The sequence below is a fragment of the Erpetoichthys calabaricus genome, chromosome 1 (assembly GCF_900747795.2).
Source record: "Erpetoichthys calabaricus chromosome 1, fErpCal1.3, whole genome shotgun sequence".
Lineage (NCBI taxonomy): Eukaryota > Metazoa > Chordata > Cladistia > Polypteriformes > Polypteridae > Erpetoichthys > Erpetoichthys calabaricus.
In genome coordinates this window covers 210,972,501-210,990,794 of record NC_041394.2, presented here as the reverse complement: position 1 = coordinate 210,990,794, position 18,294 = coordinate 210,972,501, and positions in this window count along the sequence as shown.

Genomic DNA, 18,294 nt, shown 5'->3' with positions numbered 1-18,294 from the left:
ATAGATAGATAGATAGATACTTTATTAATCCCAATGGGAAATTCACAGTTCGACCTCTTATATCATTGAAAGATGCTGAGAAATTAGTTCACGCGTTTGTTTTCAGTCGACTAGATTACTGTAACGCAATCCTCTCAGGAATACCCAAAAAAGACATAAATCATTTGCAACTAGTGCAGAATGCAGCTGCTAGAATCCTAACTAGGAAAAGAAAATCCGAACACATTTCTTCAGTTTTGATGTCACTACACTGGTTACCTGTGTCATTCAGAATTGACTTTAAAATTCTGCTTATGGTTTATAAAGCCTTAAATAATCTCACCCCATCTTATATATTGGAATGTCTGACATCTTATATTCTAAATCGCAACCTCAGATCCTCAACTGAGTGTCTCCTTAGAATTCCAAGAGCAAAACTTAAAAGAAGTGGTGAGGCGGCCTTCTGCTGTTATGCACCTAAAATCTGGAATAGCCTGCCAATAGGAATTCGCCAGACTAATACAGTGGAGCACTTCAAAAAACTGCTGAAAACACATTATTTTAACATGGCCTTCTCATAACTTAACTGTAATTTAATCCTGATACTCTGTATATCCAATTCATTATAATAACTATTCCTAGTGGCTCTAAAATCTGTACTAACCCCTACTCTCTCTTCTGTTTCTTTTTCCGGTTTCTTTGTGGTGGCTTGTGCCACCACCATCTACTCAAAGCACCGTGATGTTCCAACAGTGATGGATTAAAAGCCAGAAGTCTGTATGACCATCAGCATCAAGTGACTCCGTGAGAACCCTAACTATAAAGAGGACTATTTCATTTATGTTAGGTAGAATGCCCACAGGGGACTGGGCGGTCTCGTGGCCTGGAACCCCTACAGATTTTATTTTTTTCTCCAGCTTTCTGGAGTTTTTTTTTTTGTTTTTTCTGTCCACCCTGGCCATCGGACCTTACTCCTTTTCTATGTTAACTAATGTTGTCTTATTTTAATTTCTTATTTTGTCTTTTATTTTTCTTTTCTTCATTATGTAAAGCACTTTGAGCTACTGTTTTGTATGAAAATGTGCTATATAAATAAATGTTGTTGTTTTTGATGAATACCTGAACTCAAGTTCTGTGCATGGCTCATACAGGTCTATGATGTCATTCTGGCCTCGGAAAGCATCACGGGGTGCTCAGAAAGTAATGCAGGGCACAAAGTGAATTTCTAGAAAAATATTCAGCGAACAGCGGTAATGGCAAACACAGTGATAAGATATCCAAGTGGAGTGTAATTTTATACTATTTGTAGGTAGCTGATCATGAATTGATTAAAGTTTGGATATTTGATTGTTTAGTCATTCCCAGTTTATTAAAAATGTGTCACTTCAAACATGAACATGGGAAGTATCATGTTAGATAATTTCAAGGTCAGGGATTACAAATATGATTTACCAGGGATTTAGTCCTCTATTGACCACTGTCAGAGAGTGAAAAATGACAAATTTCTATTATAATTGAGAATATTTACACCTTAAACATTTCAATTGAAGTAAACAATTTAATATTTCATATATTTGATGCAACTATTATTATTTATTATGCACTCCTACCTCATGAACACCTTGAATCAGGCCATCTTATGCTAATTCAGACTTTTTCATTTGAAGATTGCATCTTATCTAAATAATCCTAAAATATTCCATATATCCACAGAAACTGAATATTACAAGTCTCATTTAACAAACAATAAAGAGCAAATTGTTTTCAATCTATTACAGATGTGCTTGTGCACAATATATTTGTAGACTACTTAGTCAAATATAAGTTATTGTGACTGCTGGGGTGTGCTTGGAAAGCCAAGAGTCTCCAGTCTTTATTATTTTAGTATTCCTTTGAGCCCAAGCATTCTAACTCCTTTTTTGTTTTAAATAGAACAACTGAGATGGATGAAGATGCATCTCAGCCCGAGTTCCTCTCTTTGTAATGAGATCATATGAACTATTGTCCTCTTTGGCCTATTATGTCCTCTGCTAGTTGAATCACCAAAATTGGTTGACCTAAAGTGCCCTCACGGATAGTTTGTTGCCATGCTGGTCTCTCCAAGTTTTCGTTGTTGAACATCTTGCAATATTTTGATCTACAAAAGCTACTGTTCATAACCTTAGGTCTGGTCTACCAAATCTCTTTGTTAATTAAGCCTAGTACTCTAAAAGTATTATTAATTAATCATTACTTTACACCTAAAATCATTGCATGAAGTACTGAATAATACTTGATAAGTACTGAATAATACTCCAAGTTAATTAGGTATACCACATGGAGTAATGTTGTTATTGTTGCTAGGTGCCATCGAGTTGGTTCTGACTCATTGCGACTCTGTGTACAACAGAGCGAAACATTGTCTGATCCTGAGCCATCCTCTTCATTTCTTCCACATTTGAACCCATTGTTCCAGTCACTGTGTCAATTCACCTTGTGCAGAGCCTTCCTCTCTTCCGCCTTCCTTCTATTTTACTGAACATGATGTAATTTTCCAAAGATTTCTCCCTCCTGACAACGTGTCCAAAAAATGTGAGCTGTAGTTTCGCCAGCCTCGTCTCTAATGTGCATTCTGGTTGAACTTCCTCCAACACAGACCTGTTTGTACTTTAGGCAGTCCTGAATTTCTTCTTCACTTCTTTCAGCTTGAGAAATGCCAACTGTGTTCTTCCTTTCTGGCTTCCCATCTCCAGGTAATAGCCTGCTTTGTCTTCTCTAGCTGCTCTGCCACTTCCTCACTTCTTCCTTTTGCTTTGGCTTTTCTAAGTTCAAGAGCAATTTCCAGAGTCCCCTCTGACATCCACTTTGGTCTTCTCTACCTTTGTTGTCTTTTTAGTGATCTTTTGCTTTCTTCATGTATGATATCCTTGATATTGTTCCACAGTTCTTCTGGCATTCGATCGTTTGTGCTCAATGCATCAAATCTATTTTGAAGACGGTCTCTAAATGCAGCTGGCATATGTTCAAGGTCATACTTTGGCACTTGTGGCATTGCTTTAATTTTCTTCAACTTTAGCTTGAACTTGCATATGAACAGTTGGCGGTTCGTTCCACAGTTGGCTTCTGGTCTTGTTCTCGCTTTCAAAATGTAACTTCTCCATCTTCTCCTTACACAGATGTAGTCAGTCTAGTTTCTGTGCATCCCATCCAGTGAGATCTATTTGAACAGCCTCCATCTATGTTGATGGATAAAGGTGTTTGCAATGAATAAGTCATTGGTTTTACAAAATTTTATCATGCGTTCTCTAGTGTCATTCCTATCTCCAAGGCCATATTTCCCAACTACCCATCCTTATCTCCCAGTTTTGTGTTCCAATCACCAGTGATTATTAGTATGTCTTGACTGCAAGTCTGATCAATCTTAGCCTACAGAAGTTGGTAAAAATCTTCAATTTCCTCATCTGTAACCTTAGTGGTGCATTTGTATAATAGTTGTGTTGACTGGTCTTCCTTGTAGGTGCATAGTTATTATTCTGTTGCTGATAGCGTTGTACTACAAGGCATATCTTGAGATGTTCTTCCTGACGATGAGTACAATGCCATTCTCTTTGATTTGACAGAAGCCAGTCCATCTCAGCTCACTGATACAAAGGATGTCGATATTGATGCATTCCATTTTATTTTTGACAACTTCCAATTTGCCCACTTTTATGCTTCTCACATTCCAAGTCCCGATTGTTAATAGGTATTTGTAGCTGTTTCTCTTCATTTTGAGTCGTGCCACATCAGCATATCTGGTTTTACTTCACTCACATCATTATGGTAGACTCGACTTTGAGGAGGCAGCTCTTCCCCAGTCGCATAATGAGTGCCTTCCAACCTTGAAGAGACACAGTATCGAAGAAGTCCAGTCTTTATCTCAGGTCACTGCATCCAAGTATCACAACCATATAAGAAAACAGGAAGCACCAGGACGCTAAAGACTTGGACTTTTGTCCTTTTGCAGAGATATTGGGAGCGCCACACAACCCTTTCCAGCAACCTCCTGACCTCCCCATGCTCTCTCAATCTGTCTGCTGACTTCATATAAAGAGACACCAGAGACATGAATGTCACTGCCTTGGTAAGTAAACCTATCAACAAGGTAGACAGTCTCTCTGCAGACAGACACACTGTGAATGGCTGTGCCCAACATGTCATGGTTTCTGAGTCTTGGTTTTTATCCAGGAAAAGTCCAGACACTCACTCTTTGCTAAGTCTCTCAAGAGCCCCGATCAAAGCCTCCATTGACTCCGCAAAGATCACAGCATCATCAGCAAAGTCAAGATCAGTGAATCTTTCTTTACCAACAGATGCCCCGCAGCTGATGAACCCCACAACCCCACCCAACACCCAGTCCATGCAAGCATTGAACAGAGTAGGAGCAAGAACACACCTCTGATAAACCCCAGTATCAACTGGGAAAAATGCAGAGGTTCTGCATCCACTCTACACAGCAATCACAGTACTAGTGTACAGCCTGGCCATGATATCCAGCAACTTTGGGGGGATCCTGCATAGTCAAACACTATAAAAATCAATAAAGGCCGCAAACAAACTCTGACGATATTCGCGTTTGCGGTAGATGAGAACATTCCATGCCAGGATGCAGTCAATGGTAGACTTCTTAGGCATAAAAATCAGACTGCTCCAGTCACTCGTAGGTGAGCAAGTGATCACGGAGTGTTATCCACCTGTAGATGCCCCAAGCCAGGCAATCCAGGCTGCAATCCAGGATGGGCAGTTGCCAATATTTTTTGAATGACACGCAGAATATGAGGGTCAATAGCCCTCCTCTTCCTAACTCTCCTGTTATTTTTTCTCAGCCTCATACACTTTTCCATTTTCTCTTGTTTTTAATCTAATTCAGCAGGACCACACACTTATAATTTTTTTTATATATATATTATTCAAATTGTTGCCTTTTCCTTGAAACGACCTTCCTCACATTTGGCAATAAAAATGAGAAACTTTGTGTTGCGTTACTTGTTGCAGTTGCTATTGAATTCAGTCTGGCCAATTAACAAGAGAATAATCTAAACAGATTTCAATTGATAAATCTTTAATGATTTGAGGGATTTTATACAAATGCACACTTGACAGTGCTAATTTAAAGCAAATATGAAGCTTGATTAAAAATCCCCATGGCTGGGAAGATAAATGTTTGAATAATTTATCAGATTTAATTGACATGACTATGATGTTGTAAACAGAACTGTTTTTATGTTCGTAATGCATTCTGACATAATGAATTTTTGGGAAAGATCCAAGAAAGACTTAGCTGCCAGAATGACAGGAAAAAATGAGTCCAGTTCAGAAGGAAACATTATATGCATTGACTGAACTTTCAATACGCTGAATGTTAGCTTTTTATTTCAGAAATGTGCAAACTGGGAAAACACTACAGGGTAGCCTCCAACAAGCACTAAAAAGGAAACGAAAACAGATCAAGCAGGTCAGGTAATGTTCTTCAAACGCACTCGGCACAATCAGGGTAAGCGCCCAGGGGTAATCATTCACTCTGACCCTTTAGACAAGGTGGATATAGTGAGCAAAATGCATTGTAATTCTTTACATATATTCTCTGTGTCAAAAATGATAAAAAATAGTCACTACTGCTCTGTGTGCTTCACAGATTAAAAAAACAAAAACAACACCACCATGGGAGTCCCACCTGACTGCAAGTGTTTGTCTTTGTCAGTGAATTGAACTGCAAAATCTACTCTCTGATTTTAATAAATGGCTGTAATTGTATGGATTTATAGCTACCGGTAATATATTTTATAGGAGGGCACTTCTTTATCCATACATTGAACCAGCCCCATTATCTCACATTGATTCTGCCTTTGTATAGTGTCTTTTGAAGATCCCTAAAAATATTTTGCATCTTCTCACAACACCATTTTGGTCTTCACAGGCAATCGCTATTTTATACTGTTTTGTTGTGACGGATGCCATGACATTACTACATGTGACATTCAAAGTCATGCTTATGCATGACATTTGGGGTCAAAGGTATGAGGTTCAGTCAATTAGTTTGCGTATTAAACATACAGGAAAGTTTATTTTTGTTTAAAATCTGTACTTTTCGACTCTAGTGTGTTTCATGATTTCTACTTTGGCTATGGCTACAATTCCTCTTATCTCCTGAGCACACACAGAGTGCATCCGGAAAGTATTCACAGCGCATCACTTTTTCCACATTTTGTTATGGTACAGCCTTATTCCAAAATGGATTAAATTCATTTTTTTCCTCAGAATTCTGCACACAACACCCCATAATGACAACGTGAAAAAAGATACTTGAGGTTTTTGCAAATTTATTAAAAATAAAAAAAACTGAGAAATCACATGTACATAAGTATTCACAGCCTTTGCTCAATACTTTGTCGACGCACCTTTGGCAGCAATTATAGCCTCAAGTCTTTTTGAATATGATGCCACAAACTTGGCACACCTATCCTTGGCCAGTTTCGCCTATTCCTCTTTGCAGCACCTCTCAAGCTCCATCAGGTTGGATGGGAAGCATCGGTGCACAGCCATTTTAAGATCTCTCCAGAGATGTTCAATCGGATTCAAGTCTGGGCTCTGGCTGGGCCACTCAAGGACATTCACAGAGTTGTCCTGAAGCCACTCCTTTGATATCTTGGCTGTGTGCTTAGGGTCGTTGTCCTGCTGAAAGATGAACCGTCGCCCCAGTCTGAGGTCAAGAGCGCTCTGGAGCAGGTTTTCATCCAGGATGTCTCTGTACATTGCTGCAGTCATCTTTCCGTTTATCCTGACTAGTCTCCCAGTTCCTGCCGCTGAAAAACATCCCCACAGCATGATGCTGCCACCACCATGCTTCACTGTAGGGATGATGCCTGATTTCCTCCAAACGTGACGCCTGGCATTCATGCCAAAGAGTTCAATCTTTGTCTGATCAGACCAGAGAATTTTCTTTCTCATGGTCTGAGAGTCCTTCAGGTGCCTTTTGGCAAACTCCAGGCGGGCTGCCATGTGCCTTTTACTAAGGAGTGGCTCCCGTCTGGCCACTCTACCATACAGGCCTGATTGGTGGATTTCTGCAGAGATGGTTGTCCTTCTGGAAGGTTCTCCTCTATCCACAGAGGACCTCTGGAGCTCTGACAGAGTGACCATCGGGTTCTTGGTCACCTCCCTGACTAAGACCCTTCTCCCCCGATCGCTCAGTTTAGATGGCCGGCCAGCTCTGGGAAAAGTCCTGGTGGTTTCGAACTTCTTCCACTTACGGATGATGGAGGCCACTTAGCTCATTAGGACCTTCAAAGCAGCAGAAATTTTTCCGTAACCTTCCCCAGATTTGTGCCTCAAGACAATCCTGTCTCGGAGGTCTACAGACAATTCCTTTGACTTCATGCTTGGTTTGTGCTCTGACATGAACTGTCAACTGTGGGACCTTATATAGACAGGTGTGTGCCTTTCTAAATCATGTCCAATCAACTGAACTTACCACAGGTGGACTCCAATTAAGCTGCAGAAACATCTCAAGGATGATCAGGGGAAACGGGATGCACCTGAGCTCAATTTTGAGCTTCATGGCAAAGGCTGTGAATACTTATGTACATGTGCTTTCTCAATTTTTTTATTTTTAATAAATTTGCAAAAATCTCAAGTAAACTTTTTTCACGTTGTCATTATGGGGTGTTGTGTGTAGAATTCTGAGGAAAAAAATGAATTTAATCCATTTTGGAATAAGGCTGTAACATAACAAAATGTGGAAAAAGTGATGCGCTGTGAATACTTTCTGGATGCACTGTAAGTCGGGCCTTGTGGTGTGCAGCTTCGAATTTGAGGCACAACACTGATGCACCTGAGAGAATGGATTGAGAATTTGATGATTTATTCATAAATATGCCTTAAAATGATAGTCACTACTTCCAGCCCAAGACAAAGCATCAGGAAAACTTTAAGCTTCTGAAAACAGAACATAAACGATCTCAAACCTGCTTAACTTAAGTTGAGGTTTCGGGCAGGCCAAATCCTATCCCGACAGCACTTGGCAAACATATTCAGATAGGGAGAATTTGCAATTGCAGGTCAGCCTAACCCGTGCGTCTTTGAGAATGTGTAAGGAGGAGGAGGTTGGGATAGTCATGAAGAAAAATTCATTCAGACAAAAAGAGAACCTGTGAACTCTGCGTGGGCAATGACAGGACACAGCATTTGAACCCAGGATACTTGATCTGTGAGGCAACACTGCTACCCACTTCTGAAACCACATATATGTGATTATCTTTGCCAAACTACAAGAAGAAAAACATAGTGAGAAAAGCGCAATATAAATGTAAAGAATGCATTTATTTTACTTTTTCTTTACTAAGGACATAACCTTTATTCTTCTCTAATAATTTGAAACTTGTTAAAAATGTCCACTTACAAAAAGTAATAAGAAAGCCACCCGGAGATCAGAATGCACAGATCATTTTTAGAAAGACTATGTGTGTTATCTTTGACGATATATGAAAAAGTTTGTGTTGAAAAAGATTCAGGCAAACCTAAACACTTTGCACATTGGATGTTGGACTTTGAATTAGTCTTTCTAGACTATGAGCAGCACACAGGGACACCGTCAGGTATTTTCCACCACCACCACACCCTCTAAGACATGAGACGGTCTGCTGCTGAAAATTCCCAGAAAAACAGGCAGGGGAGAAGGAAGAGGGATGTTGAGGAGAGAGTGGATTCTGAAAGATAGTACCACAGTTTCTCTTTGAACAAACACTGTAAGTCAGACTTTCATATATGTTAGAACATTAGAACTATCTAGACAAGAACAGGCCATTCAGTCCAACAAAGCTCACCAACCCTATCCACTTAATTCTTCAAAAAAAAAAACATTGAGTTTTGAAAGTCCCTTAAGTGCAACTGTCTTTTACCCTACTTGGTAGCTGATTCGATGTGTCTATGGTTCACTGTATGAAGAAAAACTTCCTAATGTTTTGGCAAAATTTACTTTTAACAAGTTTCCAACTATGTCCCCATGTTCTTGATGAACACATTTATCTAATTCCCTTCATACTTTTAAACACTTTAATCATGTCTCCTCTAAATCTTCTTTTGCTTAAACTGAAACAACTTCGATTCATTAATCTTTCCTCATAAATCATCCCCTGTAGCCCTGGAATCAGTCTAGTCGCTCTTCTCTGGACCGTTTCTAGCACTGCTATGTCATTTTTGTAGCCTGGAGCCAAAGGATTTAATCAACATTATCTGTCAAGTGATCAGATGGCTTGTTGTTGCAAAAGAGTCAGAATCTGCTGAAATTTCTGTCAGAAAATTGGAGATCAGTCTAGTTTTTCATAAACTTGCTTTATCATTTGAGTGTACTCCATCTAGTGAACTATGAAAGTCTGGAGAAATGCTGTTAGCACAATCACTAAAGGCTCCTAATACCAGCTGTTAATCATTGGCACTTTTGGACGTTGCAAAGCGCAAAATACAAGAGGGCCATCAATGTCAGCCTTTGACTCATTCAGGTAATCTTTAGTTATAGCAGGCAGTAAAATGAAGTGGCATCCCTACAGGTTGTAATAATCCATGTCAAGATCTATTAGTAGGACAAGTTTGATAGGAGAAAGCTTGTCCATCTGCATCATTTATTTACCCTTGCAGCTCCATGCTGAAGAGGGAGCATCCATCACAGCAGTCCATTACAGGATAATCAGAATGATCAAAATATTAAGGGTAGAGGTCTATTTTATAAGCAACTGAATTTACATAGTAGTGTCAATCAATGCATACATTTACTCTGATTGGTTCGTTGGTCTACACCCAGACGACTTATTAAAAATAAAAGTCAATATTATTGTATTCTTGTTCTTCTCATATCCTTTGGGTTGAGCCACCATCCTTGAAATTTCTGTGTATGTAACAACTGTCCAGTATTTTAGTTTACAGGATATCTGGCGACCTCTTAGGGCTCATTTATACTTCTCACTCAGAACTCGTACTTGCACACATCATGGCTGCCACGCGTTCATTTGATGCATCCTCTGAGCAGGTCCTCAGAAATTAACGCAACGTGTGCACGAGTTGCAGTACCAGCAAAAACTCGGGGGGCACAGTGTGATAAAAGTTGGAATGTGACATCAGTGTCTCGGGTTACTATTTACATGTGACAGAAAATCGCTTTGTAGATCCTACGGTATCGATGTGCACACTTCGATGTTTGATGAATGGTTCGCTGTATTGAAGCCAAATACTGACATACAGATGCATTTGTGGTCCTTTTATATTTAAGTGTTGCATATTCCCCACCGTAAATGACACGATACATTTTAAAAGTCTCACATACCATCTTTTGTGCTGTCTTTTTTTACAGCCACAGAGAAAAAAAAATTAAGGACATGGTGAAAACGTGTATTTTGTGATTAAAGTAGAAATTTCGGTTTTAATCTCGAAATGTCCACTTTGACCTCGTAGTTTACTTTATCATTAAAGCAGACTGTCGTAAACGTCATCCCAGTTTTTAATCGCTACAAGCTTCTGGGACTTCCTCCTGACCTGACAGCAGCGGCAAGCAGCAATAAATCACCACACAGAACACATTTCATGTATGATATTCCAACTCTCTGCAAATTTAGAATCTTTAGATTTATACTTGATATCATTTTCATGAAAAAATGCATTAAAGTATGTATGTTACATTTTACAGATAAATCGTTAATTTCGTTTAAATAATGAATACTGTTCATAATTACCCACATGGGGGTGAAACGGTGGCGGAGCGGTAGCACTGCTGTCTTGCAGGGAGTCACGTCCCTAGAATTCCCTGTCTTGGAGTTTACGTGTTTTGCTGCTGGGTTTCCACAGTGTGCTCCAGTTTCCTTTCAAAGATATGCAGATTTGGTGACACTAAAATGACGCCAGTGTATGTGACTGCATGTATTCATCTTGCAATGAGCTGATGCCCTGTCTAGGGATTGTTTCTGCCTCAATGCTAGGTGGCACGGGCACATCCCTGGATTGATGGATTTAATCATTAAACATCCTTTTCAGAGATATTGCGGTAAGGTATCATCGGAATTTAATGGGTGTTCCAGGCAATTCACAACACAGTGAAGCCGAACCTGTTCTCACTGTGATAATATCTCAAACTGCCACCTGCTGGATTCTTCCAGATTTACATAAAGTACGCGCGCAAGTATAAACAGTAAAACACTTGTGTAGCAGGAGCATCCACTGCAGCATGCGTCATGTCGGGTGAAGTATAAACCCGGCCTTAGTCTTTTTAGTACATTTTTGTATTACATCAACCTTCCTCCTAGTACACTTGTTTCCTTCATGACATTTTCAAACAAATGCTTATATATTTCAATGTGCCCTGCAAACCAAAATACTTAACTACTGTTACTTTTATTATTACTTCTAATTATTATAGCAGTGATGGCAATGTGTGATCCACCAATTGCACAACCATACTGAAGAAACTCCCCACCTCCTTTGAAAGCCATCCACCATTTCATGGAGTCACTTACCTCGTGGATGTCTCATGTAGAGCTGATCACAGCGCACTGAACGCACTGATAGTTTGTTTATTCTAAGAAGACCAGATAAGGAGTTAAAGTCAGCACCAGGGACAAGATACTGTAACGCCACTGCAACATGCTTTTCAATGGGTATTAATCTTCAAAATTGCATATTTTTTCTTCTTAGCAGAAGCTGCAGTCTTTTGCAGATACAGAAAAATATGACGTGGTCAAACGTGGTCATCAAACAATCCGAGCAAGATATTAGTTCACCAGTCTCGACTCATTCATGCATCCAGACTGAGCAGAACACACTTGAGGCTTTGACGAAATCTGTAACTGTTGCAGTTTTATAAAACAAGCTCTACCTCTGTTGTCTTTGCTGAATAATATCCCACAGTTGGCTTCTTCTTCACATTGTTCCTTCATTATCAGTAAAAATGGATTGCCATGTTGAATCCCTCAACAGAGAAAAATGTCAGATTGTTAATTTGCATTTTCCAAGGGAAATTATAGTGTCTGCTAAAGATGCATTTAAAGTATCTAGAGTAAAAACAATGCATGTACAATGTAGTTACAACGATTAATAGACAAATTACAAGTGCCTAGTGCAAACAAGGCAATTATGACATTTTTAGTCATGTAGCACAAATCATCAGCAAAGTAACAACCATCAGCGATGTAAGTTATCAGTCATTGGTTGTTGATGATATCACTTACTGGTACAAGCCTAGTAGATATACAAACTACCTGTGACTAAATTACATAGACCCTACATGAGGAAACCCACAATGCATGGTTTAAGTAAACAGATGGACCTTTGGATTTTATGACCCTAACAATGGCTTGAATTAACTACCAAATTTGGGGGAAATATATGAACTGTTTTGATGGATGTACAGATCAAAAACAGAACAAAATACAACAAATGAAAGGCAGAACAAAAATAAAGAACATATGTATTATCACTCAATTAGTGAGGCTAACATAAGAGAATTTTTCCTAAAGACCAATTTCTCTTGTAAATACCGCCAGTAAAGTCCAAGCCAAGATTTTCCAAATACAGCTAAGAATACAAGCCTCCAACTGTTTCATCAAGGGTAGAGAATCACAATCAAATTTACAACATATGTGTAATATTACATAAACTTCATTTGTCATTTCTGTATGTTTATCTTATATGTTAGTATGGATTAAGCTATTAGTGTATACTATAACCCAAAGGATTTGGCTCATATAAACACATCAAGCACACCCTCTATCAGGAATACTTGTCATTGTTGCAATGATGCCACTCACTACTTGGTGTTTGATCAACAGTAGATTCGTGGAATCATAAAGTAGCAATGCAAGCAATCTGGAGTCTTCAAATAACTAAACATCAATATCTTTGAAGGAAGAAAGAAAAACACAAGTACAGTCGACCCTTGATATACGACTGGCCTGACATGCAAACAACTTGCTTTACAACCAAAATTTTTGTTTTGAATTACGACCAACATCTTGCGTTACCTGTGGTGGGCTGGCGCCCTGCCTGGGGTTTGTTTCCTGCCTTGCGCCCTGTGTTGGCTGGGATTGGCTCCAGCAGACCCCTGTGACCCTGTAGTTAGGATATAGCGGATTGGATAATGGATGGATGGATCTTGCGTTACGACCCGAATGCGGTCACGTGTATCCGCTTGTGCGGTTGTAAACAAACAGCCGAGAGCATTTGTAAGCGTCAGTTGGAGCCCAGATACATGTGTTTGTGGACGTAATTTCGGTCAGTGCAGTGATTTATATAATTTATTTCGATAATTACTAAGGAAGGAAGCGAAGGTAACAAAGGTAAAGAAAGCGATCACAATCGAAACGAAGAAGGAAATTGTGTGGAAATATGACAGTGGTGTTCATGTGACCGAACTCGCTTATATGTACAGCATGTCGAAATCCACCATCTCGACAATTTTACAAAGAAAAGATTTGTATAAGGAAACTCCTTCCAAACAATAACCTCCTTACATTTCATTCTCCTCCTCCTTCCTTCCTGGAAGCCAAAGATGTCAACTTAAATGGTGAGTACAGTATGAAATTGTTGTTTCTGGTAGGCTAGGCACTTTTTATAACTTTTTGGTTAGTACATTAGAAAAATTATTGGTGTTTTTGGTAAATTATGCACATTATACATCCCTTTTTTATTAAAAAAAGTTAAGTAAGTGTTGCTGTGGGAGGTTCGGAACACATTAAGGGCATTTCCATTATTTCTTATGGGAAAAATAGTCTTGACTTACATCCAGCCCTCACGAACGAATTGAGTTCGTAAGTCAAGGGTCCACTGAACCTGAGTAAACCCCAAACAGGCACAAAATGCTAGTTTCATGCAGGCAGTGACTGGTCCAGAATTCAAACACAGAATGCAGAAACATTAATTTAGAGACCCTAACTGTTTTTTTCATTTAGCTGGCCACCACCAAATGTGTGAAAATAAATATTATAGAATAAAAAAAATATGTATATGTGCAACACTGTATCTTGTGTGAAATGAGAAAACTGAAACAAGATTGAGTTGTGGTCCTGAAGGAAGCCCTGCTTAATTTGCTTAATTGGTGTTATGACACAAACGAAAAAAAAGAACTCCATTCTCTTCAGAAGCTGGTCAAGAAGTGAACAGCGCCTTCAGGTGGATGCATCATTTAAATACAGTCAAGGCCATAAGGGGTGTGGTTTGTGCAGTACAGGAAGTGGCCTCATCAGTCTTCCTGTGGCTCCTCCCCCTTCATTCTAAAGGAACAGACCTACACAAAGTTAACGGCTGCATCACACTCGGTTCTTTCCTCATATTAGTCCAGCAAGAACCTGTTAAACACTCCACATAGTCGTGGGTCTGACCCCTGTATTAGTATTTATATTTCACTTCCATCTGGTCATTTGGCTTGTTGTTCCACGCCTTTAATGGATGACTTTTGCTGTAGCGTTTTTTGCTGGTGACTGTTGACTTTTTCCCTTCGTTCCTGTGTCCTCTTAGAGCTCTAGTGGCATTCTGACTTTTTTAATTCCATGTTCCTCAGCTCTCTTTCATTACAAATGTAAATTTGCATTTTAATGTAGTGTTGCCCTGGTCATATTATTTTCATTACAAATTGTCACTTTTTCAGTGACTGAACTGGACGTTTCTCATGGAGAGAATGGAAAAAAATGGACAGGCCTCACCGTACAGCAGTACAAAAATATACAAAAAGTGAATAACCACGAGCATCCTTCATACTTAGTTTTGTTTGAATTTATTAAGGTTCCATTATGAATACAAAAAAGTTGGTATTTTTTTCCTCTCCTTGATGTCATCTGGCCACAAATGAATGACTCGACTATATCATCATTTATAGGATAAATTGCTATCGTGGACCAATGCCTCAATTACTCTGGATACTTTTTATTTTTCATTATTTTCTCATTGTTGTTATTTTTATTTCTTTCAGTATGATCCTATTACAGTATTAGCTTTTGTATATAAAAGAGGCTCTCCTTTTCAATTCAGACTTGCTTTATCCTATTCAAGGTTGCAGGATGCCAGAGCCAATCCGATCAGCATTGGGCATGTGGTCTATCCCTGGGCCTTTATATATATTTGAAGGTAAGTTTTATTCTGTTTTTGTAAAACACATTGAATATGTATTGTATGATATTATATGACATTTATTAACATGTCGGTTTCATCATTTAACAGCATATGCCATTTCCATTTCCAAATAATTTTTCAAAAAATGAATTGAATGAAGCATTTAATTACTTTTGTTATGCAAATGCTATCCATCCATGTATCCATTTTCATGCCTACTCTGTCATGGTCAGGTAGCAGAGTGCTCAAGTGTTCACCAGCAACATCAAGTACATCACAAGAGCCAAGCCTGGGTGGGGTAATAGTGCATCACTGGGCCTACATGGGCCTAAACCTGCACCACTGGGCCAGTTTGCTATTACCAGCACATCTTTGGACTGTAGGAGGAAACACAAGGAGAACATGGAAAGTGCACACAGAAAACATCCTGACTATAAGCACAAATGGCATCCAAGACTGGTAAGACACATAGCCAATTCTGTTTGTTCTATAAGAAAATGTAATGAGACTTAAATTTGATTTTTGTTCAGTATCACAGCTTTATTTTTTTAAATGATTGCCTGATCAAGTGTGTTTTCCTTCTCGTCCTCTCACTCCAGTTACAATACATGGTCCCTCATTCTCATATCACGATCTCTCTGACTGCATGAGCTCTTCCCTTCTCCCCTTCATGTAGTCATAGCAAATCCTTATGTTGTTCTTTTCTCTCGTTGCCCCTTTCATGAATGTAACACCCTATTGCTCATATGCATGGTTGCCTGTCTCCAGTGTGTTTTTCTGGCATTGGCTCTTCAGCCATTTACTGAACACGTTGTGTCTCCTGGCCATAGCAGCTTGTCAATCTTTAAATGGAGTTCACGGAAAATGAAGCACTTGCAGCCTGAAGAAGCCAAAGGCGGACAGAAAGAAACCAAGAGTAGCAACACAAGCATGGCCTGCAGAAATTCCCACGCTTGAAGGGCTTACAGAGAAAAGGAGGAGGCCATGCCATGCAAGTGACAGACAGAATCTCAGTTACCTGAAGGGGACGAGCTGCTGTCACTTTAGATATTTGTATTCTGCCTCCTTCATGGAAAAAAAAAATAAAAATAAAAAACTGTGCCCAGTGCGGCATTGGTTTGATTTAACACAATCTGTGTGGGAGACTCACTGGGTCAGGATGGACTGAGGTGTGAACAGTTTTTAGATTTTAATTTTGTTGTGCTTAGTGTCCATTCTCCACTCAGCTATTTTCTGTAGGAAGTGCGTTTACTTATTATGTGCCTTTGGTGTGATTTATTAACATAAATATGAGCTTCTCAAACCTGCTTAATCCAATTCAACATCCTGTGGTTTGGTAGCCTATTTGTCTTTTAAGTCATTTTTCAATAACCACATCAAGAGTGCAATTCAGCTGCACTTATGAGACCCAAAACAGAGATAGATAGATAGATAGATAGATAGATAGATAGATAGATAGATAGATAGATAGATAGATAGATAGATAGATAGATAGATAGATAGATAGATAGATAGATAGATAGATACTTTATTAATCCCAAGGGGAAATTCACATACTCCAGCAGCACCTTACTGATACAAAAAACAATATTAAATTAAAGACTGATAATAATGCAGGTAAAAACAGACAATAACTTTATATAATGTTAACGTTTACCCCTATGGTGGAATTGAAGTGTCGCATAATTTGGGGGAGGAACGATCTCCTTAGTCTGTCAGTGGAGCAGGACGGTGACAGCAGTCTGTCGCTGAAGCTGCTCCTCTGTCTGGAGATGACACTGTTTAGTGGATGCAGTGGATTTTCCATAATTGATAGGAGCCTGCTGAGCGCCCGTCGCTCTGCCACAGATGTCAAACTGTCCAGCTCCATGCCTACAATAGAGCCTGAGGAATAGAGGAAGGAAGGGAAAGAAAAAAAAAGGAAAAATAACGTGTTTGCTACCTTCCAAAATGTCACTGATGGTTCATGGATGGACCTGACCAGGCAAAGTGACAGACAAAGCCTCTCGTGTCCTACCTGAGCAGAAACCATTCACCATTTTCAGTTCAATGTAATCTTGTATAGCGATCTTCACTGAGTGCAGACACAGAATGATGTCACGACTTCTTAGGTCAAGTGCAAAAATAAACTTTACAAATTACTACATACAGAATTAGTTTGCATAGAGATTAGTCGAAACTGAATATCATAAATGGAATCCAACACTATCTGTCTGAATGAATTGCTGGACTGTGGCTAGTTGACAATGGAGGGGAGGAAATTCGTTTGAGACTAAAAGCTCATCGTGTTTTCTCTTCTGTTCATTTGCACCCTTTACATGAAGGACTGGATTAAATGGTTTGGTTGCATTAGGCTTTGCCAGGCAGTGTGGTGTATGGGTCAAGGCTTTGCCCTTCAGGATTTGAGGTTTTCGGTTCAAATCCCGCTACTGACAATGTGTGACCCTGAGCATGTCACTTGACCTGCTGGTGCTCCAATTGGAAAACCAAAAGAAACGTAATAAATTATATCATAAATGTTGTAAGTCGCCTTGGATAAAGGTGGCAGCCACATAAGTAAATATTTACATTCATTTTGTTGTTTCAGTCTGGATACTTTGTGACCTGGCCTTGAAGAATTAGATTTTGGAGTCTAGTGAAGCTGAATTGTTCAGCTTTTGAATGAATGGATGATGGCATTTCTTAATGAAAGTTCTGGCCTGCATGACGGTGCTTCTGATGGTGGCACACCTGGGCGGACCACCAGCTTTCACTTATAAGCTCAGAACTGACTTTCAGTGGTGATAGTTTGTAAGCTGCAACACACACAGGTAAAATTTTCATCTAAATCCAAACGCTGGTTTGTGTGTGTCATCACACTTAACACGTCAGTTGCTTATTTGAAATACAAGTTATTATTGACAAAGAAAGAGGAAAACTCAGATTTCCTACTTAAAGATGAAGTCATTTCGGATTCTGTCACCTCTCTGGAAAAGGAAGACATCAGAAGCTGAGAATAACACAGGCTCACCTGTTTGCCATGACAGCAACAGATAATCGGATTCCCTCAGAAGAGTGGCACACTGTAAAGCACCTGCTGAACGTGTGGAGTGTCAGCATTACAATATATCATTTTCACATCAAAGAAAACTTTTCCTTTAAATGAAGCTGTAAAGTTGTCTTGTGCTTTATTAACTTTCAATCAATAAACATGCAGTTGGTAAGGTAATCAGG